The sequence below is a fragment of the Schistocerca serialis genome, chromosome 2, assembly GCF_023864345.2.
Source record: "Schistocerca serialis cubense isolate TAMUIC-IGC-003099 chromosome 2, iqSchSeri2.2, whole genome shotgun sequence".
Taxonomy (NCBI): Eukaryota; Metazoa; Arthropoda; class Insecta; order Orthoptera; family Acrididae; genus Schistocerca; species Schistocerca serialis.
In genome coordinates this window covers 784883242-784906239 of record NC_064639.1, presented here as the reverse complement: position 1 = coordinate 784906239, position 22998 = coordinate 784883242, and the positions used below count along the sequence as shown (strand labels likewise).

Here is a 22998-nt window from a genome sequence, read left to right as displayed (position 1 = left end):
CATTGAATCTTCTCCAAACACTTGCTGAATCTTGTTTTGCTTTGAAAATCACCAAGCTTTTGACAAAATTTGCTGCAGTATCTTTGCTCAACTTGTTCAGTCATCTTGAGAGAATCGGTAATCCGACAAACACATTGTGTAGCACCTCGCTAAGCAACCGACAGGCAGCAACTGATGTGCTGGAAGGTGGGGACAAAATTCACGTGTGTGCATAAAGATCTCTTCCTTTACTGTGTACAGTGGTGCCACGCTATTGTCTCTATTTTGCACTGGAAAATTAAAGGTCGGATACTTTTTAGACAGACCTCGTATGGTGACAGTGCAAAATTTGACTGGAACTTGATGTGTCCATAAAAATTAAAACAGTTATTCCATATCTGGTAAATATTTTAGGGTAAACAGCGTATGTAATGATTGATATAGGAACAAATCTTTAACTCATATGAAGAGTACTCAAGGGGAAATACTAAATATTTTAGAAAAATTCACGTTACTTCACATATTTAGCTAAGCAGCCAAATAATATCACAAATAACAGGTGTATATTTGATACCATACACAACATCCATTTACTGATTAGTAAACAATAAGAGGTAATTTTAGGTAATATAAATGCTTCCTAGACAACTTTATTCTGTACAGGTACAACATGAAAATGAGCTCTGCTTGAAACTAGCAGTAGAAAAATAAATTGCAGCTGCTGTTAAATAAAAAGCAAGTAATGAAAAATATTACTTAAGTTTGATCTTAATAAATGGTTCATGGAATGGCTTCAGCAATTTTAGAAACATTGGTGTAAGTATGTTAACACAGCAATAATGACTTTAAAGGAAATATAGCTAAAAATTCAGTAACAATTTTGTTTTTAAGTAATTTGTTTTTGATTTTGTTCGTGTCCGAGATATCAGAAACTATAATCAACGTTGATACAGGGTTCACAGCTGCAGTGATATTTTAAAATGCTTTTGTGATGTATTTTAAAATGATTTTGTGATGCCTTCAGATGACATTTTCTATCTTTGATGTACAGTTGTACAACCACAGCCTTAGGCCATTTTCAGGTATCTAAAACAGAAGCATTATACATTAAATGAATTAACATGTAACACATGAACAAATTATATCCCAAGATATACTAAGAGGATTATAACTTACTTTACAGAAGATCTGTTAATGGTATATCTGCCATATACATATTTGCTCCTATGTTGAAATTATGATAGCATATTCACTTTTTTTTCTTCTTTTTCTCATGCTTTTGTCCTGCATCACCACAGGGTCAGCATGTTTATTAACAGATGTGTGACACAACTGCCTATGTCTAGTTGTTAGTCATATGAAAGTGAGCAAAAGTTTTTCTAAATGTTTGAAAATCATGTAACTGAGGCATAACTTTGGTACCAGTCTGGTATTCACATAGGGTCAATGTCCAAGAAGTTAGTGCAATGGGTAGTGCAGGATCAGGTGAAGGAGAGGAGAGAAAATGTATTGAGGTTGTGACAGAATGTGGACAGAGTGTCTTGGCCCTACTTCCAGATAATGAAGATATCAATGAACCTCAATCAGTCTAGGGGTTGTGAGTTTTGAAAGTCTAAGAAGGTTCCTCTAGATGGCCCATATACAGGTTGGCGTGGGAGGGTGCCAAATGGGTGCACATGGCTGTGCTGTGGATTTGTTATGGGTCAGGATATATGAGGGTAATAACAAAAGTAAGGTCTCCTATTTTTTTTATAAGTACAGAACTCTGTTTGTGTGGCAGTTGATCACACTGTTATGAAGAGTGCTTGACATTCTGTGTGTAAACATGAGCATGCTGTGCTGAGGCGCTCAGTCTTGGCTTGGCAGCCGTTGAGAATGGAGCTCCTGATGGATGTTACCGCCAAGTGTGACTTGCGTGCATTTATTCCATTTTTGAATCCAAAGGGCACTGCGCTGATTGAAATCCATCACCAATTGACAGAAGTGTATGGCGAGCCATGCATGGATGTCAGAAATGTTCGTATTTGGTGTAGAGATTTTGCAGCTGGTTGGACCGAAATTCACGATGAACAATGGAGTGGGAGACCATCAATTTCTTAGGAGACAGTGTTGAAGGTTGAGCAAAGCATGCGTGAAGATCGGCAGATTACCCTGGATGATCTCTGCACATTGTTTCCTGAGGTTTCCCGAAGCACCGCTCACAGAATTTTAACAGAAACATTGAACTACCAGAAGGTGTGCACAAGATGGGTGCCACACATGCTGACTGAGGACCACATGTGGCAACGAGTTGAAGCTTCCTGTGCATTTCTTCACTGCCTTGCAGCCGAACAGGACAACTTCCTGGACTCAATTGTCATGGGTGATGAAACCTGGGTATACCACTTTACACCTGAGACCAAGCAACAATCATACCAGTGGCAGCATCCTTCTTCGCGAAAGCTGCGGAAATTTAAACAAACACAGTCTGCTGGCAAAGTCATGACAACCGTTTTTTTGGGATCGGAAAGGGGTATTGATGGTCGACTTTATACCCAAAGGGACCACAATTAATGCTGACAGGTACTGTGAGACTCTGAAAAAACTCAAACGGACAATTCAGAACCGGACAGGAGGAATGTTGAGCAAGGGCGTACACATTCTCCATGGCAATGCTTGCCCACACATCACTCAGCAAACCGTTGCTCTCCTGAAACAGTTTCAGTGGAACATAATCACCCATCCACCCTATAGTCTTGACTTGGTGCTCAGTGACTATCACCTGTTCTGTAAGTTAAAAGAACATTTGGCTGGAAAGCGATTCAGCTGCAACAACAAGGTGAAAGAAGAGGTTCATTACTTTCTGAACAGCATAGTGGTGAGCAGGTATGACATGGGCACACAAAAACTGCCACAGCATCTACAAAAATGCATCAACAGAAATGGTGATTATGTCGAAAAATAGCTAAATGTTCAAGCTGTAAACTGATGTAAACCATTGTAGAAATAAACAAGTCTACGTACTTATAAAAAAATAGGAGACCTTACTTTTGGGATTACCCTCATAGCTGTGTAAGGAATGAGGTGGTGGATTTGGAGTATGAAGGGCATTTGGAGAGGTAGTGATTGATAGCAGCAAGGTCTTGAGTGTGAGGAATGTTGGTATATTGTGTGATGAGAACGGACCCAGAAGGATGGTGGAAAGTCAGTGAAGGAAGTGGTTAGTGTCTTTGATGTTGGAGACTAGGTTCCAGGCAATTATTTTGAGGTAATGGTCAACAAGAGCAGAAATTCTTGCAGTAGGAGCATCCAGGATTGTTGGGTTTGTGGATTTTGGGGGGCACATAGGAGGTGTGTGTGTGGGGTGCTGTTAAGTTCTGGGAAGGACCTATGCATTTCAGTAGGGACTGGAGGTTTGTTCAACTTACAAGGTGGGAGTACTGTGGCAGAACTTGTAGATGGAGGTATCAGACAGTTGGAAGAGGCTTTCCTTCAAGTAGTCACCATGACTCATCACAACAGTGGTAGAGTATTTGTCTACAGGGAAGATGATTATGTCTGGATCTGTTTTCAGATTGTGTATGGCTGTCTTTTCTTCTGCTGAGATATTACTTTTCTTAGGAAGGGACCAAGAGCAGGGTGGTTGCTCCAAATCCACCCATCCCTCCTCACACTTTCCTCCTGTCAGAACTTTACATCTTTCTTTCTTCTTTCACATGCATGATGATAACTTAAATATCATCATGTCACAAAACCACATTATTGCTCCCAGCACAATTTCTTCTGTACTTTTCACTCCATGAACTCACACTATATTATCCAATCCTCCCTATAACTGCCTAATGTTTTTGCTTGTCCATTTCCTGCATAATTTCCTATTTTGTATCATCATCTCTACCCCAAAGGGCCCCTGCTCCAACTTCCTGCACCAGTTCAGAAAAGTATTCCTTTCCCCAGCTAAAACCCTGTCCCATACACTGTTCCTTAAATGCTGTCTAAACTGTGGAATACCCCCCCCCCCCCCCCCTCCCCTAATCCTAACCATAAAGAAATCCTTTCTCTGGATCCCATGCCTCCTTTTTCACAATGATCTTCAATCTTCATCTTTTCAGATTCCACCATTCCCTATACCTCAAAAACCTGGTACTGCAAAAACACCTCTCCATGACACAAATATCCCAGAACCATCCTCCAAAATTCCCTCCCAGCATCCCACAAAACCAAGAACCCAAGCAAATCCAAGAAGCTGTTGTTAACCTCTCCACCCAAAACCTCAGTCCCACAGCAGTTTCAGTTTTATCTAAAGGCCTAACCTTCAGCCATACACCCAGATTTAATCATGTTGAACTTCTCAAACACCTTCTCCCAAACCCTACATGGAAACACAACTTTGCCATCAATCCCTCCAATCAAATCCAACCTGATCCCAACATTGAACCTTGCCTCTCACAGTTCATACAACCATTCAATCATGACCCTCCCCCCCTCCCACCTGACCACCTCTTAGTCAGCTTCCAGGAATTACACACCTACAACTTGGCCTCATCATCCTTCTCCAGTTTCCTTTCTAAGAACACTAACCTGTCAGCAGAAGAAAAGACAGCCATACACAAAATGAAAAAAGATTCAGACATAATCATCCTTGATGCAGCAAAGGCTCCACCACTGTCATGATAAGTCATGATGACTGCCTGATGTAATGCCTTTGCTAACTGTCTGACTCCTCTGTGCCATAGCGATCCCATCCCAGAACTCCAACATAACCTCCAATCCATACTGAAATCTATAGGCCCTTCCCTAATCTCTTCCCTGTCTTCACTCCAATGCATCCCACATGCCCACCTTTTACATGCTGTCCAAAATCAACAATCACAACAATCTTGGACACCCCATTGTAGATCGCTATTGCACCCCCACTGGAAGAATTTCTGTTCTTGTTGACCAACACATCCAACCAATTATCCCAAACCCAGACTGCCACTTCCTTCACTGACTTTCCACCATCCTCCTGGATCCCCACTTGTCACAGTTGATGCTGCCCTCCCTATACGCCAACATCTCTCATGCCCACAGTCTTGCCACTATTGAAAACTACCTCTCCCAATATCCCTCAGACTCCAAATCCACCACCTCATTCCTTATGCACCTTACCAGCTAGTCCCTAACCCACAACTACTTTTCTTTTGAAGGGAAGGATTATAAACAACTCTACTTCACCATGGGCATGCTCAGGGCACCCTCCTATGTCAACCTGTTTATGGGTTATATAGAGAAAACCTTCCCAACCTCCCAATACTGCCAATCCCTAGCCTGGTTCAGGTTCACTGATGCCTCTAACCACACCTCTGTCCACATTAAACCCACTAACCATCAACAGTACCTGCATTTCAACAGCTACCATCCCTTCCACACCAAAAAATCTCTCCCATACAGCCTAGCTACCAATGGATGACATATCTGCAGTGATGTGAACTCCCTTCCCAGTATGCTGAAGGCTTCACAGATAAACCAAGTCCACAAACAGATTTCCTGTGCAATATACTCACAACCCCATAATTTTCCCATCATCCCCAACAATCAGCTACTGAGGGGTCCACTTCACCACCCAGTATCACCCTGGACTGGAACAACTGATCCATGTCCTTTGTCAGAACTTTAATTACCTCTCATCCTTCCATGAAATGACGGACATCCTACCCAAGATCCTTCCACCTCCCCTAGACTTATCCTATCCCATGAGAGGCTTGGCCACCTGTGAAAGCAGCCTTGTCATATACCAACTCTGCCACTGCACAGCTTTTTATGTTAGTATGACTACCAACCAGTTGTCTACCGGGATGAATGGCCACCACCAAACTGTTGTCAAGAACAAAATTGACCAGTGGGTGGCACAACATGCAACTGGGCAAAACATGCTCAATTTCAATGGCTACTTCTCAACATGAACCATCTGGATCCTTTCTTCCACCACCAACTTGTTTGATTTACACAGATGGGAATTATCCTTACAACTCATCCTCTGCTTCTGCAATTGTCCTGGCCCCAATCTCAAGTAACCCTCTGTCCCCGCAACAGCAACCCAACAGTTTCCCCTTCGTCTGTCTTGTCACCTCTTCCCAATTCACGTCCTCACATCACACACAGTATTTACATTCTGCAAGGGCTGTCTACAACATTTAACATATATTACAGATCCACATAAAAGAATGATAACCATTATCCACTGTCTGTACAGTTTAAATATATCGCCTTTATGTATAAGTACAAAACAAATATTTCCAACTTATCGTATGGAAATTAGATTCATATTTATAACAATGATAAATGATAATTAAATATTATATAAGCACAAAGACTTATATGGCTAGGCTTACCATACTTTTTTAGGTCCAACCCACAACATGTTACCACCTGGTCTTTCCACACTGAGACATTTATACACAATTAAGGCAAGGATGGCCATTTACCTCTTCAGAGCAGATATACACCAGGTTCGAACTCTTACAAGAATCAGTGAAATGCCACAGGCAAGGAGGATGATAGGCAAGGAGCACTACATTAGTGGTGTGTGGATAAATTGAGAAGTTGGGTCTGACTGGAGGTTGCTAGGGTAGTCCGTGCAGTTGCGATGACCACTGTGTCTGGATGGCTTAGTGGTCAGAGCATCTGCCTGGTAAGCAGTAAATCCCGGTTTGAATCCCCATCTGGCACAAATTTTCAACTTTCCCTATTGATTTTAATCAATGGCCACTGGCAACTTATGTCTTTCATTCCTTTGTGACATATTTTTGCAATTACTGAAAGGTCTTAACAGTTTATTATAGCATAAACTTTATTTACTCAGCTGCATTTTTCTCTATACATCACTATTTTTCAGAAATTGTTTGTCTGTTTTAAATGCATCATAAAATTCACAAAAAGAATTTTCTGTATTAGTTGCAATAGTTTAGGAGTAAATACTGAAAGTCTACCCCTTTCTGCAGACCAAATGCTCCCCATGATTGGAAAAACTTCAGCTGGATTTTATGTCTCAGGTAAAGGCATTGCAAACTCAACCATTTTAAAAATATTGCAACATGGTATATCAGTCCTTTGACACAGCCATAAAAATTGCTCTTATTTTTGGTGAAGCAGTAGCATTAAGAGCACTCCTGTGTTTATCTGCTTTCATGTGGTCTTCAACATCACCCCTTTTTTATATGCACCAAATATTCTGCAGTGCTTGGAGTGCAATAAACATGTTCATTGTGACTGTCATAATACCGTTTCAAAGATTTGTATTCCAGTTGCCAGCTAACGTTAAACACACACTTTCTTTTGCCCATTGTTAAATGATAAGAAAAAAATTAGTATAGATGAAATGATCAAGAATGTACACACACACACACACACACACACACACACACACACACACAAAGGAACATCATAAACACACTGCCCCTGTTGTGCTGCCAAATGACTAATTGAAAAGTTGTGTTGCAACTGATAGCCATGCCTCCACATCGTCAGCACTTGCTCCAAAATCAGCTGAAAGAGGCACAGCCATAACAGAATGTTTAGAAATAAGATTTTGAAATATAGATCTAAAGTTAAAAAAAAAAAAAAAAACCAAATTCAAACTCTGGATTTTTGCAACTCCATATATTACCCAAGGCAGTGCTAAAAAACCAGGACTGTCTGAGCTAACCCCAGATGTATAGTAAGCCTATATATGGCATAATGTACCACTAAAGAATTTCTGTAAAATAATTTACAATCTTCCTAGTACATGTATGTTAAAGACATCAACTCTATATATAAGATATTTGCAACAACTGCTCAAAAGTAACGTGCTTCCATATAATGAAAAAATATTTCCAGTTTATTTTATGACAATTATATGCAGCCATAATTACAATAAAGGATCAAGATGTATGCAGCATAATTTACCATTGATGAGTCTTCTGTAAAGTAAGTTATAATTCTCATAGCGTATCTTGGAATATGACTTGTTCTTATGTTAAATTCATAATTGATGCTAATACATTCAACATATACAGCTTCCACTTTAGATGTTTGAAAATTGCATTAGGCCCAGATTGCAGACTTGTACATAAAATAAGAAAAATGCCAGCTGAAGGCATCATAAAATCATTTAAAAATATGGGAAACTGCAACTCTAACCTGACATGCACTATTTTTAAATTTCCTAATGTGATCTTTCTTATAATTTACCAGCTAAACTTAACTTGTTAATGTTTGGTTCTTCCAAACGTCTTATTCTTTGTGTATTGTTCTGGTGATAATTACATTTATAGTTTATGAAGAAATTAATTAAGAATGAGACTGACTAATAAAGTATAATCAGAACTGATAAACAAATAACACACAAATTCTTAATAAAAGTTTTTTTAGTCATCACAGATTTAGTTTTTAAGGCTATAGGAAATAATTATAATGAAATAAATTAATGATGTAAACATTATAAACTTCTCAAGAGACATTTGGCAAGAGATGTTTGGCAAGAATCTCTTTCGACAAATGCAAAAAATGTGTTGAATTTTTTTGTGGTAAGCAAATATACTTTCAAGCTTTCAAAAACTTTTATTTGATAATATTCTGTTACACACCTGTGATTTAGCTATGACAAAACTGTGGTGACTGATGCTGAGCTGCATGTACCCTCCAACAACAACTAATGCCCAGTGGCCACTGTAATCTTCTTCCAAGCTGTGCCACAAAAGTAAACCTTCAGTCTCTTCTGTTCGAAATGAAACCTCATAGTGACTCCTTTGTGAAGCTTCATGCCTAAAAGAAATAAAACCGAAGTGTGTTATTTAAGAATATCTGTTTAATACTACATCTGCAATGAAAACATGAACATTTCCTGTGTTGTTTGAATATTGCACTATCTTGTGCGACAGGGAGGGGTCAGACTCAGAACAATTTCACATTACAGAAATTCTGATATACTGGCCACCTTAAGTGTGGTTCTTAGGTCATTCTCCACACTTCTTTATGCAAATGTTTGGCTGCACCTAAGAAAACACAAGGCACAAACAGCTCAAATATGGTAACACACAGAATAAAGCTTACACAGTTCAAAGGGTGATGTCACACATGCCTTCCATTCCTGAGGTTAACTGACATCTCTGGTGACAGGAAGGGCAGAATTAAACAGTGGGTCTATAACAGCTGGTTACATACTAGGAAAGAGAGAGAGATATCCAGGTGAACAATTTTATTTGTGGTAGTTTAAAAATATCTTTTTTCAGCTCATAAATATTAGCAAAACATCTCTTTTTTACTATCTCTGGCAGCACTCTAGCAGTATAAACTACAGTACACACAAATACAACTGTCCGTCATAGCACTCACACATCATGTTCTTCTGATATGTCAGGTGGTGGATAAGAGAACATTTTCCACCTAAAGGTAAATGCAAATTATGGCAATGTAGTACTATCATGATCCTTGCATGTCTTGGTCATAACATCACTAACAAATATGCATAGTTTGGAACTTCTAAAAATTCATAGAGAGGTTGTACTTTTAGCTGGCACTGGTTGCATAGCTGTAATTATGAGGTCTGTTCAAAAAATTTTGAAACTTTACTAATTTCATACCAATGGTGTGTTGGAGTGAAATGCAGTTGACATCTCTGCAAATGCAGGCATGTGATGTGTAACTGCTGGAAGTTTCATTGTTGTATGTCTTTTAGTTATTGTTCAGGGCTGCATTGAGTAGAATGTTGTGCTGCACAATTTGCAAATTTCGAGCTGGTATAGTTAGAGGAGCAACATAGCTGCATTAAACTTTGTGTTAAACTCAAGAAAACATTTAAAGAGGCACATCAAAAGATTAGGAAGTCTATAGTGACGAGTACTTAAGCCATATTCAGTGAAAAAATGGTTCACGAGAATTAAAAGTGGCTGGACTGAAGTTAAAGATGACCCCCTTTGATGTCTACTGATGTCTACTGATGATGCTCATGTGAGGAACATCAGTGAAATTGTGCAGACCAATGGAAGCCTTGACTGTCCAAGAGATTGCAAAAACATGTAACATTTTGGTTGGATCATGTCTGAAATCCTGCACAGCATCTTGAAATGTAGCATGTTGCTGCCAAATTCGTCACACAGCTCAAGAGTCACAATCTGTGAAGAGCTTTTGGATTGCAGAAATGAGAACAAGATATTCCTTAAAAAACTCATAACTGATGATGAGACATGGCTCTATGGTTCTGATGATGTTAACAAAGTGTTGGGAAAGGCCATTCAAGACCAAAAAAAGCTTGTCAGGTCACATCAAATGACAAAGCCGTGCTGAAGTTTTCTTTAACTTTGAAGGATTAGTTCGCCATGAATTCATGCTACAGAGACAAACTCTTAATCAAAGGTACTATGGGGATGTGTTGTGATGCTTGCGAGAAAATGTGAGAAACAAATGGTTCTTGCATCAACATAATGCACCTGCAAATTCATCCCTGTTGGTGTGTGACTACTGCACAAAAAAACAAAACCATTGTCCTACCTCCTACTCCGTGCTCTCCAGATCTGGCCTCTGTGGACTTTTTTCTATTTCCAAAGTCAAAAACCCCATTGAAAGGATGAAGATTTGCAATGACAGCTGAGATAAAATAAATTCTGCAATGGTGCTTTGTGTGATCCAGCAAGAGGCGTACCAAGATTGCTTCCAGAAGAGGAAATGGTGTTGGGAGTGTTGTATCAGTTTTGGCGGAGAGTATTTCAGAGACTGTGCACAATAAGTAAAAGGTAAGCATAGAAAAATTTTGTGACAAAGTTCCAGAATTTTTTGAACAGACCTCATACATGGTGAGACTCAGCAGTATACTGTTTCATAGTCACAGCTTGTATGCTACATATTCATAAACAAATTTTATAACAGTCAAACAGAGTTGGAAAAGAAAGATAATGTCGAGAGTCAAGGACTGATATGATAATATGACTGCTTTTCTAGTGAAAAATTCATCAATTGTTGAAACCACAGTGTCAAGCAGAGGAAACAATCCAAAAACTGCTTTGGAAAAACAATCACTGTAGTTTAGGCAAAACCAAATACTCCACATGCAAAGGAGTAAAATTGTGCAATCCACTAACTCTTTTGGGTAGAATATGCTTTTTAGTGCACAGCAGGATTTGCAGACTTATTGCCGGTTCTACATCTACATCTACATACATACTCCGCAATCCACCATGCGGTGCATGGCGGAGGGTACCTCGTACCACAACTAGCATCACCTGCAATCAAAACACTCACCATGAATCAGTACAAAACTACTACATGGACTAATTACTAAAATTACTATCTTACATTTATTAGATTGTAGTAAATGATGATTTATAATTTCTTCTTCTTCTTCATTTAATGGAGTGCATTTACAGCCTGCTCCATCTTCACTGACACCATCTGCTCCTCAGTCATTCTACATCTCTCTTTGCTATTGGTTTCTATAAATGATTCCTTGTTTTATTATTCTATCTTCCGGTATTCTGTTGTTATGCTGTTCCTGTTTTATGCAATCTTGATGTATTTTTTAATTGATATAGTTTAGTGTCATGAGCTTTTAAAGCCATGTCAGCAATACTGTGTAGTGTGCAGTCAGTTCTTTGCTAACATAAAACTGTTGTACAGCATGTCTTGTTCCACAGCATGTAAATAGTCCATGTTTTTTAGTTGCTCTCATACATTTATTATAGTCTGATTGTAACAATCTGCAGTGCACTTAATAAAGTGACATACGTGAGTTAAGGCAGTACTCTTGTGCTGGAGGAAGAAAAGCATTCTAGGTGTACAACTGGAATGTGTAAAGGGACACCCTCCTCTAGCATAACTTTTCCTCAACAGAAGTAATCGATACCATAAGAAGAAATTACTTTATTTTCTTTATTACAGTTGATATGTACTAGCTCTGAATGCACAGTTGAAATTAATTTCTTTTAGAAACATTTGAAATTATGAAATATTTGGTATGCTTAAAATTTCTATTATTAATTACACAATTTTGTACTGTTTATTTCTGGATTCATTTATAAAATAATAATATAAATTAAAAGAAATTCATTTGTCAAGAGAATTTGTAAACCCTTTGGAATATTGTTACTACCACAGAGTGAGGTTGTGGTGGGCATGCCTCTGATGTGATCAGATGTGTTTTTAGATTTTGGAATAACAATGTAATTTCGGCTTTGTTAATGTGAAAATTCAAAAGACAGTGTGATATAGAAAAATGTGAGAGAATATGATATTCGTGAAAACAAAAAATACAGTGTAGGCTTACTTCAAACTTATGTCAATTGGAACCATGAGAACCTATAATGTCAAAAATTTCAGCTTCAAGAATCAGCCCCTAGATGTGAAGAACTGTATGCAACTACGAGAAAAGAAGATAGGTAAAAAGTTTATTGTAAATCTTATTCCTCTCAAAACTTATTAAAAGAGTTAACCATAAAGCCAGCGACAATCAACGAATTTGAGGGAGGGGTAGTTTACAAATGCTTAACATATAACCCAAAAAAAGCAGATCTAAACAAAATTTGCAGAAATTCTAGTAGGATTAATGCTGTAATGATACTTTTTATTAATGTGTCTGACTCTACACACTTGTTTTTAGAATCTGCTTCTAATCATGGGACATACCAGTGGAGGCTCTATAGTGCAAGTACATTAAATAATAAAATGCAGCAAACTGCTTCCACATAGTAACACATACATAATTTGTTCACAAGTTGCCATTTGATGCTATAAATTTGTGTGTTGGAGTGTTAGTGCTGTCTAAAAGACTCTTCATTATGAACAGATTTGATTATCAGATCCAGTTAACTGACAAGTAAGTTGGAATTTAGACTTCCAGCAGAGCCTTTCTGGAGCAAACGAAAGGGGCAGACATGTTGCTGCAATATACCTTACTAGTGAATAAATGACAGTTTTTGACTAGTGCACTCTCTCTGATTATGTGTAGTGCTATCACAAGATGCAATGAGGAAATGGATGAAGCAATTATTTGAGGTCATCCATATTAGAAAATAGTTCATTTAATTTATGCTTTTTGTAAAATATTTAGTGTCATACCACTGTTTATTTGCAGAAGTTTTGTAGGTCTGCAATGACTTTTTAGTTAAGTAGAATTAGCTAACAATGTTATAACACATGGAAATGCATAAAAAAGAATTGTTCGATATCTCATCTTGAAGGTTAATATGATTATGATAGCAATTTTCTTAGGTCATTGTGACTATTTGTCAAAGTGCAAATAAATTATCAATATCTATAGCATATAAAAAAAGTATCTAAAGTGAAACAGATGTGGCACCTGTATTTTGAGACCACAGAGGCCAGCTGTTTGTAATTCCTTCATTCCCTATTGAACTGGTACATCCTGAGCCTCCATCTGAAATGGCACACAAGCTCAACCTCCAGAAAAACCATTTTGTGACCAACAGTAGTTATGAAACTTTTAAAATCACTTTTGGTGATCATCTGATTCACATAAAGTATTGGTTACAAAAGTTAATGCATGATGACAAATTCTTGACAATAATTGTATCTGATTTAAGCTAAGTTGTAAAAATGGTAAAATCTGTCCTCTTAAACAGAAGTAACCATAAATAAAATATATTCAATCTTTCAAAACAAAAGCAAAACTTTTTCCCTTACCAGTGGAACAGCTGGTTCCAAGCTGCATTTTCAGTTTGAAACATTATTTTCATGATATTCTAAGTAATTTTAAATTACCAGAAATAAGGTGTACTAATAACTGTGGCCTAAATTTTATGTCAAGTATCCCTAACGGAGATGTTAACCGGAATTATAACCATACGGTTTTTGTGAAAGATCATTCCAGTCATCTAATCTAGATTCTAACCTTACCAAAGGGCTCTAATTGTCCAGCCACAGGTTCAGTATTCCAAAAACTTGAATATATGGAATTTAATTTTACAATTAAATATGAAGGACTATATTCCGTGAACCTGACATGTTCCACATCATTACAAAGTGTCGTATTCGTGATCTATGGAACAAGTACTGATCTAATCCGATCTAATCTTCAGGACAAACATTAGATGAACTCACTTCAATAGAGCCCCCTGCATGGGAAGGTCCCTTTGGCAAGGCAGTTTATTCTGCAAAAAGCAAAGTTGCTACATTGAAAATTAAACGCTGAGGTAAGAAGTTTTAGGCCTTAGGTGAGACATTTCATACAATGTTGTAAGAGATGCCAAAATCAATAATTTTTTTTTTTTGCCTTTTTGAGTGTAATTTGCCATTTCATATTTTGTTTCAAGAAACTAGTTGAAACTCAGTTAAACACAACAGAAAATTTTATGTGACTAATATCTTGACTGCTGTTTGCACTGTGTATGAAAAACCAGTTTTGAGGTTTAATACAAAATTGTCTGACCCTTGGTCTAGGAGTAGCATCTTTGACATTATGGTTCCTGGATCAAACTCAACCACTGCTTAAATTTTGAAAAAATTCATCCGCAATGGCAGTTGAGCACTTTCAGTATAAGGAGTCCTGCTCTTTCTGCCAAGGGTTTTTGTCCATGAGGGGAGAGAAGTGTTTCAGGGTAACATCTTGCCAGTGGAGTGGGAAACTGTCTCTAAAACATGAAAGAATCAGCAATAATCAGTGGGATGAGGATACAGAAGACAATGGAAACAACTGCATTGCAGACACTTAACGTGTATTTGTAGAACATGTGGCCTTTAACTGAAAGAAATGTCATGTTGATTTCTCCAATGACAAAATATTGTGGATTAGTTCCTCATTTGGATCTTGAGAAGGTGACTGTCAAGAAGGCTGAGATGGCCACAAGGAGGGGGAAAAAAAAAGACTAACTAACGAAGTGGTAACCTTCTACAAGTTAAGTTGGAGCTTGCTTGTCAGAAGTTTGAATGTGATAGGAAAATTAGAAAATCTCAACAGGGATATAGGGAAATGCAAAGGCTTAGTCTAGACACAGTGGAGGTCTTTAAAGCAAAATGGAAAGACGACCATTCCTGATTAAATGAATGTAGGAGTAATATCAACAATTGAAGAAAATTGTGTAATGGTAGTAGGATTTACTGTGAATGAATGGCAGAGAGTGAGTTACTCTGAACAGTTCAGTGATAGGATTGTTCTCATCAGAATTGGTACAAAATGAACACTAACAATAATAGTTCAGGTATATGTGGGTTCATTATCATGCTGCAAGAGTCATGAATTGTCTTGCCACACTTCAAGCCATTTGCTTCTCGCATTTACTCGCAGGTGTCTCACAACATCCTTGTAGTACCATCGATGAATGGTTTGTCCCTGTGGCATGAATTAATGATACTTCAATATCAAAGAAAACTATCAGCATGGGTTTTGTCATTTGATCTGATCTGACAAGCTTTTTTTGGTCTTGGAGAATCTTCCCTGACCCTCTGTGAAGAGTGAACCATGGTCTCAACATCATAAACATAGACCCACATCTCATCACCAGTTATGAGTCTCTTCATCTCGTTCTCATTTTTGCAGTCCAAAAGCTCTTCACAGATTGCGAGGTGAAGATCTTTCTGGTCTTGACCTAGGAGCCATGAGATGAACCTGGTGGCAACACACTGCATTCAAAGATGCTGTGTCAGGATTTCATGACATGATCCAACTGAAATGTTACATCTCTCAGACAGACAGTCTTCAATTGGGCTGCACAATTTCATTTATGTTGCTGACATGAGCATTGTCAATAGACATCAAAGACGGTCCTGAACGAGTGTCATCTTTAACTTCAATACAGCCACTTTAAAGCCTTTCGAACCGTTTGTAACACCAAGTACAGCTTAAGCACTCATCACTGTAGGTTTTCTGCATCATTTGGCGTGTCTCTGTAAAGGTTTTCTTGAGTTTCATGCTCACACTGCTCCTCTAACTCTACCATCTCAAAATTTGCAAACTGTGTGACACAACATTCTACTCAAGACAGCACTGAACAATAGCTAACAGACACTACTATAACAAAACTTCTGGTAGTTACACATTAAACACAGGCGTGTCAACTGCATTCCATTCCAACACACTATTGGTGTGAGATTATGAATTTTCTGGAATTTTTTGAACAGATATTGTACACTGTTTGAAAATAACAAGAGGAGGAGGTATTTTTGGAAAACTGCTGGACGTGTGGGAAGACTCCATCTGGATTACATCAAGGTGAAACCGACATTCTAAAAGCAGATATTGGAATGTAAGGCATGCCTAGGAGCAGGTATAGATTCAGACAACAATTTAGTAATGATGAAAAGTAGGCTGAAGCTGAACAGGATCATCAAGAAGAATCAAGATGAAGAGAAGTGGAATACTAAAGTACTGAGGAATGATGAAATGCATTTAACTTCTCTCTGGGTGTAGATACTGTGAAAATGAATACCACAGTAGGCTGTTCAGTTAAAGTAGAATGGACATCTGTACAAAGGGCAGCCACGGGAGTTGGAGACACAAGTATACCTGCAAGGTACATAACCATGAAGAAGTCTTGTGTACCATAAGAAATACCCCACTTGATCAATGAAAGAAGTAAATACAAAAATGTTTGCAGAAAGACAGGAACACATCTACATAAGTCACTTGGGTATGAAATGAGTAACCCCTGTCCTTTGATTCTTTCAAGAATCACATTCTACTGTATAAAACAGCTTCAAGCATCTGACTACTTAAGCTAGCTTTTCAAACATATCAGTGCTAATGATGTCATATCTCCTGAACTATGTATTGCACAATGATACAATTTTCCAGATACATTCAGTGGTATATGTGGATACTGTCTGGCAAGACATTTTGTAAACAGAGAGAGTACTGAAAAAGTAGTAAATTAAAACGACATGCCAAATGTTGAAGTTTTACTGCTCGAACAGCAAAAATGTAATAAGTGATAAACATTTTTCCTTTCCCAATGTTGTCAGGGATGTCAGTAACAAAGAGTTTCATAAAGGTTTGATATTATGTATAAAGTTAGTTGGGAGTCATAAAGTGCTATGACTCCCAAATACTGGATGAATATAGTCTTGATAATTTTCACACTGAGTTATGCTGCTTCAAGACATATACACAGCTTCTAACTGTAATATTTGATTTACTGCCTTAAACTTTTAATGTAAGATTATACCTCTTAATTGTGTAGATCAAAACAGTACTTAATATTCTTAAATTCAGGCAGTAACTATATGACAAAACGAAAATCAAATTGTTGTTGTCCCTGCAATCCATTAGGCAGGTAACTGGCAACTGGGACCATGCTCCTTGTACTGGGTTAGCCATTTAGTAATACAGATAAATAGGAAATACAGGGAAGCCAAGGTGAAATGACTGCATGAAAAAAGTGAAGAAATAAAAAAGGAAGTGGCTGTCAGATGGGCAGATTCAGCATACAGAAAAGTCAAGACACTCTTTGGTGAAATTGAAAGAAAAGGTGTCAATACTGATATTGCAGTAGGAATTCCACTGTTAAACATAGAGGAGAGAGAGGGAATGAGTGGAAAGAGTACACTGTCACAGCCTCTATGAGAGGGCAGCAGATTGGAGGGTGGGTGGGATGAGGGGGGTGGGATGGCAGGGGGGGTGGGGGTGGGGGGGTCTGTCTGATGACACGAAATGATAGAAAAAGAAATGCAAGTCAATATGAAAAGACATAGGGAATGCAGTATTAGGGTCATTATCTATCAGAGCTTTGGAAGACCTACACTCAGATAGGGCAGAAGGGGTAGGTAATATTCTTTTGAACTTTCTAAAATGACAAAATGTGGAAGTAATTGACTATTCAAGTCGATGTGTAGAATCTACGAACTGCAGACATGCCATCAGATTTGGGAAAATATTATACACACAAACATGAAGATAGCAAGGACAGATAAGAACAAGAACTATCGCACAATCAGCTTAATAGCTCATTCACCCAAGCTACCAACAAGAATAATACAACACTAGAATCGGGAAAAAAGAAAAAAAAAATTAAGGAGCTGTTAGATGACAATCAGTTTGGCTTTTGGAAGGATAAAGCCAACAGACAGGCAGTTCTGACATTGTGCTTGATAATGAAAGCAGGAGGAACAGCACTTCTGGTCACATGAATACTGCGTTATAAATGCAAAATCAAATATAGGTAATGTAGGAGTAAATTTAACAATGAATAAGAATATAGGAACGCAAATAAAGTACTATAAACAGCATAGTGAACACTTTATTGTAGCCAAGATGGACACAAAGTAAACACCTACCACACTAGTACAAGTTTATCCGATTCAAGAAATGTATGATGAGATAAAAGAAATTATTCAGATAATTAAGAGAGTCAACAGCTTAATTGTGATGAAGGACTGGAATTCAATAGTAGGAAATGGAAGAGAGGGGAAAATAGTAGGTGAATATGGACTGGGTGAAATGAGTGAAAGAGGAAGCCGCCTGGTAGAATTTTGCATAATTTAATCATAGCTAACACTTGGTTCACGAATGAGGTTGTATGTGTGGAAGAGACCTGGAGACACATATATAATAGCAAGACAGAGATTTTGGAACCAGATTTTAAATTGTAAGAAATTTCCAGGGACACATGTGGACTCTGACTACAATTTATTGGTTACTGACTGTAGATTAAAACCGAAGAAATTGCAAAGACGTAGAAAATTAAGGAGATGGGGCTTAGATGAGTTGAAAGAACCAGAGGTTTTTGAGAGTTTCAGAGGATGCATTAGGAATTGTTGACAAGAACAGGGGAGAGGAATACAGTGGAGACGACTGGGCAGCTTTACGAGATGAAATACTGAAGGCAGCAGAAGGTCAAATAGGTAAAAAGACAAGGCCTAGTGGAAATCCTGGCTTGATGTGGGAGATCTTGAATTTAATTGATGGAAAGAGAAAATATAAAAATCCAGCAAAGGAAGCAGGTGAAAGGGAATACAAATGTTTAAAAAATGAAGTGCAAAATGGCTGAAAAGGAGTGGCTACAGGGTTTAGAAGCATATTTCATTAGAGGAAACATAGATACTGCCTACAGGAAAATTAAAGCAGCCTTTGGGGAAAAAAGAAGCAGCTGTATGAACATCAAGACCTCTGATGGAAAACAAGTCCTCAGCAAAATAAGAAAGCTGAAAGGTGGAAGGAATATATAGAGGGTCTATACAAGGGTGAATGTGAAACCAGTATCATAAAAATAGAAGAGGATGTAGATGAAGATGAGATGAGGGATATGGTACTGCAATAACAATTTGACACAACAATGAAATGAAGGTCTAACTCTTGGGGGGGGGGGGGGGATGCTGGGAGTAGACAACATTTCATGAGAGCTACTGTGGTAGCCTTGCGAGAACCAGTCGTGACAAAACTCTTCAATCTGATGTTCAAGGTATATGAGCATGTAATAATTCCCATTTCAAAGTAAGCAGGTGGTGACAGACGTGACAATTACTGAACTATGAGTTTAATAAGTCACTGTTGCAAAATGCTAACACAAATTCTTTACATATTGGTAGAAGCCAACCTTGGGGAAGATCAATTTGGATTCAGAGAAATATAGGAACGTACACAGCAATGCTGACTCTATGACTTACTTTAGAAGGTAGGTTAGGAAAGGCAAATCTATGATTATAGGAATTGTAGACTTAGAGAAAGCTTTTGACAGTGTTGACTGGAATACTTCCTTTGAAATTCTGGAGATAGTAGGGAGCGAAAGACTACTTACAACTTGCACAAGAACCAGATGGCAGTCATAAGAGTTGAGGGGCATGAAAGGGAAGCAGTGGTTGAGAAGGAAGTGAGACTGGGTTGTAGCCTATATCCAACGTCATTGAATCTGTGCACTGAGCAAGCAGAAAAGGAAACTGAAGAAAAAATTTGTAGCCACCAGAAAGATCGCGGGAGGTGCACATTGGCACTGCGTGTCACGGACGGTAGTTACTGCAAGTAGAGTCCCATCCACCAGACGGCACGCGAGAATTCGGACGCGACCTCTGCCGGCATAACAACAACAACAACTCCGGCAGCATGGACCGGGCCCAGTCAGTTCACATCGGGCAGGTCTAGCAGACAGTTCCCGGTCTACACTAGGTGAAGTGCGACGGAAACGTGCATCGTGTTACTACACAATTGGCGACGAGTAGGGTCGTTCTTTCGCGTGTTGCGTCGTTGTTCTGGTTTCGCAGCTTCTCCACGGCATGGAGGATTTGGTGCGGGTTTTGGTTGCGCAGCAGACGGAGCTCATGGCCACCATGAAACAAGTGCTTCCGGCGTTGCTCTCCACGCCGTCTGCTCCGGCCCAGTTCCCTCCTCCCTTTCCCCTGTATGACGAGACGGCGGAGGATTGGGACGCATATGAACATCGCCTTCGGCAGCATTTCCAGGCGTTTCATATTGCCGATGCGGAGGTATGTCGTGCTCTCTTCTTGTCTTGGATATCTCCCTTGCTGTACCACGTTTTGTGTGCTGTACCACGTTTTGTGGCAGCTAGCGCCATTGCAGGAACCCTCGTCTTTTGACGCATTGTGTTCCTTGCTGTCTTCATATTATCGCCGCCTCACGCATGTTGTGGCGGCTAGGGTCGAGTTCTATCAATGCAAGAAACAGCCCCATCAGTCTTACCTGGCGTGGGCAGCTACCCTGCATGGTCTTAGTCGCAAGTGTCATTTTGTCACGGAGCAGTCGCGAGAGTCGTATGCCCACGTTATGGTACGCAACGTCATTGTTCGTTCGGCCCCTGATAGGGAGGTCCGGCAACGGGCCCTGCAGTTAGGAGACCCTCCCATCGAGGAAGTCCTGTCCATTGCTCAATCATATGAAGTTTCTCACGCAGCAGGTCAACAGCTGGAAGCGTGGTGCGACGTCGCGGAGGTTCAGGGCAGCGCGGCCGCGTCCACTGTGTCCGGGGTCGACGACGTGTGAGCGGTACAGTCCGGCCGTTATGGCTGCTCCCGCACGGCGCGTAAACAAAATTCCGGCCGCTGGCCCCTGTTGCCGTCCTGTGCGTCGTGCTATATACATCATGATCGGTCAGAGTGCCCCCAGCGTTGGGCCGTTTGTCGCAAATGTAATAAAAAAGGTTACATTGCTAAAGTTTGCCGCTCAGCCTCAAAAGAATCGAAGGAAGCAGGTACAGCGGTCATGGACGTTGACATTCAGGAAGTTTCATCGGGCCAGGCTCCTGATGCATCGGCACGCAAACTCTTTATCGAGGTGTCGGTTCGGTCGCGCCGGTTACAACTGCAAGTAGATACGGGCGCGGCAGTTTCGTTGTTGAATGCACAAACTTTTTCCGACCTTGGATCGCCCCCGTTGGCGCCAGTTTACCGGCGTCTACGCGGTTATGGTAAACAGTTCATTCCCCTGTTGGGTCAATTCACTACCGACGTGACTTACAAATCAGTCACTCGGCCTATTACTTTTATTGTTGTCAGTGATGCGAGCTCCGCTAACCTTTTTGGCCTGGATGCCTTTCAAGCTTTCGGTTTTTCTATCGCTGACACCATACAGTTGGTCTCCGAAGATGTTCCCTATCAATCATTGGAATCTTTGATCTCAGACTTTCCAGATATTTTTGAGGAGGGCCTGGGGCGTGTTTCAGATTTTGAAGCTCACTTAATGTTGAAGGCGTCGGCTCGCCCGCGTTTTCTACGCGCGAGGCAGATCCCCTTGGCTCTCCGCCCTCAAGTCAAGGAAGAGCTAGACCGTCTGACAGCCCTAGGGGTCGTTCTTCCCATTTCTTCCAGTGAGTGGGCTTCGCCTCTCGTTATTGTAAGGAAGCCCTCGAGAAAATTACGTCTTTGTGGCGATTTCAAGGCCACCATTAATTCACAGTTGGTGGTGGACACCTATCCTTTGCCTCGTGCTGATGAATTGTTCTCCGCTGTGGCGGGAGGCCAATATTTTTCGAAAATCGATCTGTCGGAGGCTTATCATCAGATACCACTTGATGAGGACTCCAAACGGCTGGCGGTCGTCAACACTCCGTTTGGCCTTTACCAATACCAGCGGTTGGCCTTTGGAATATCCAGTGCCCCGGTGATATTCCAGCGTTATCTTGAGCATGTCACGTCGACAATCCCTCATTGTATTAATTACCTGGATGACATAATTGTCACAGGCCGCAGCACGAAGGAACACTTGCACAACCTTTGCACCCTCTTTCTCAAATTCAGGTCTGTGGGCTTGCGTTGCAACCTGCATAAGTCAACCTTCTTCCAACTGTCCATTGAGTATGTGGGCTACACCATATCTCGGCACGGCATCCAGCCACTAGGAAGTTTGGTCCAAGGTATCGTCAACCTTCCTCGGCCCGCTTCGCTGAAAGATCCTGTGCAAGCTTCTTCATCTCCCAGTACCTACTGCAACCTACATCCTTCTGAATCTGTTTAGTGTATTCATCTCTTGGTCTCCCTCTACGATTTTTACCCTCCATGCTGCCCTCCAATGCTACATTTGTGATCCCTTGATGCCTCAAAACATGCCCTACCAACCGATCCCTTCTTCTAGTCAAGTTGTGCCACAAACTTCTCTTCTCCCCAATCCTATTCAATACCTCCTCATTAGTTACGTGATCTACCAACAACAACAACAACAGCCTATTACCACCAGTTCATTCCCAGGGCTTCTACTATAGCCCACCCCCTGTACTGCCTTCTGCACAAGGGTGTTCCTTTTGATTGGTTGCCTGCATGCGAGCGAGCGTTCACCTCGTTGAAGGGCCTCCTCACGTCAGCCCCTTGTTTGGCTACTTTTGATCCCCATAAGCCGTTGGTCCTGGCTACAGACGCTTCGCAGTATGGGGTGGGGGCAGTCCTGGCCCATCGCAACGCAGATGGTTCCGAGCAACCACTGGCGTTTGCGTCTAAAACGCTTAGTCCCGCGCAGGCCCATTACTCACAGGTGGAAAAGGAGGCTTTGGCCATTGTTTACGCTGTTACCAAGTTTCACCCTTTCTTGTATGGCACGAAGTTTCAGTTAATCACTGACCATAAGCCGTTAATATCGTTATTTGGCCCCACCTCTCAGATTCCGGATAGGGTGGCCCACAGACTACAGCGCTGGGC

General features: G+C 40.1%; 1 pseudogene; it reads right to left on the bottom strand.

Moving 5' to 3' along the window:
- Positions 1–22998, bottom strand: part of LOC126456404 (agrin-like) — a 379882-nt pseudogene that overhangs the window by 24742 nt on the left and 332142 nt on the right.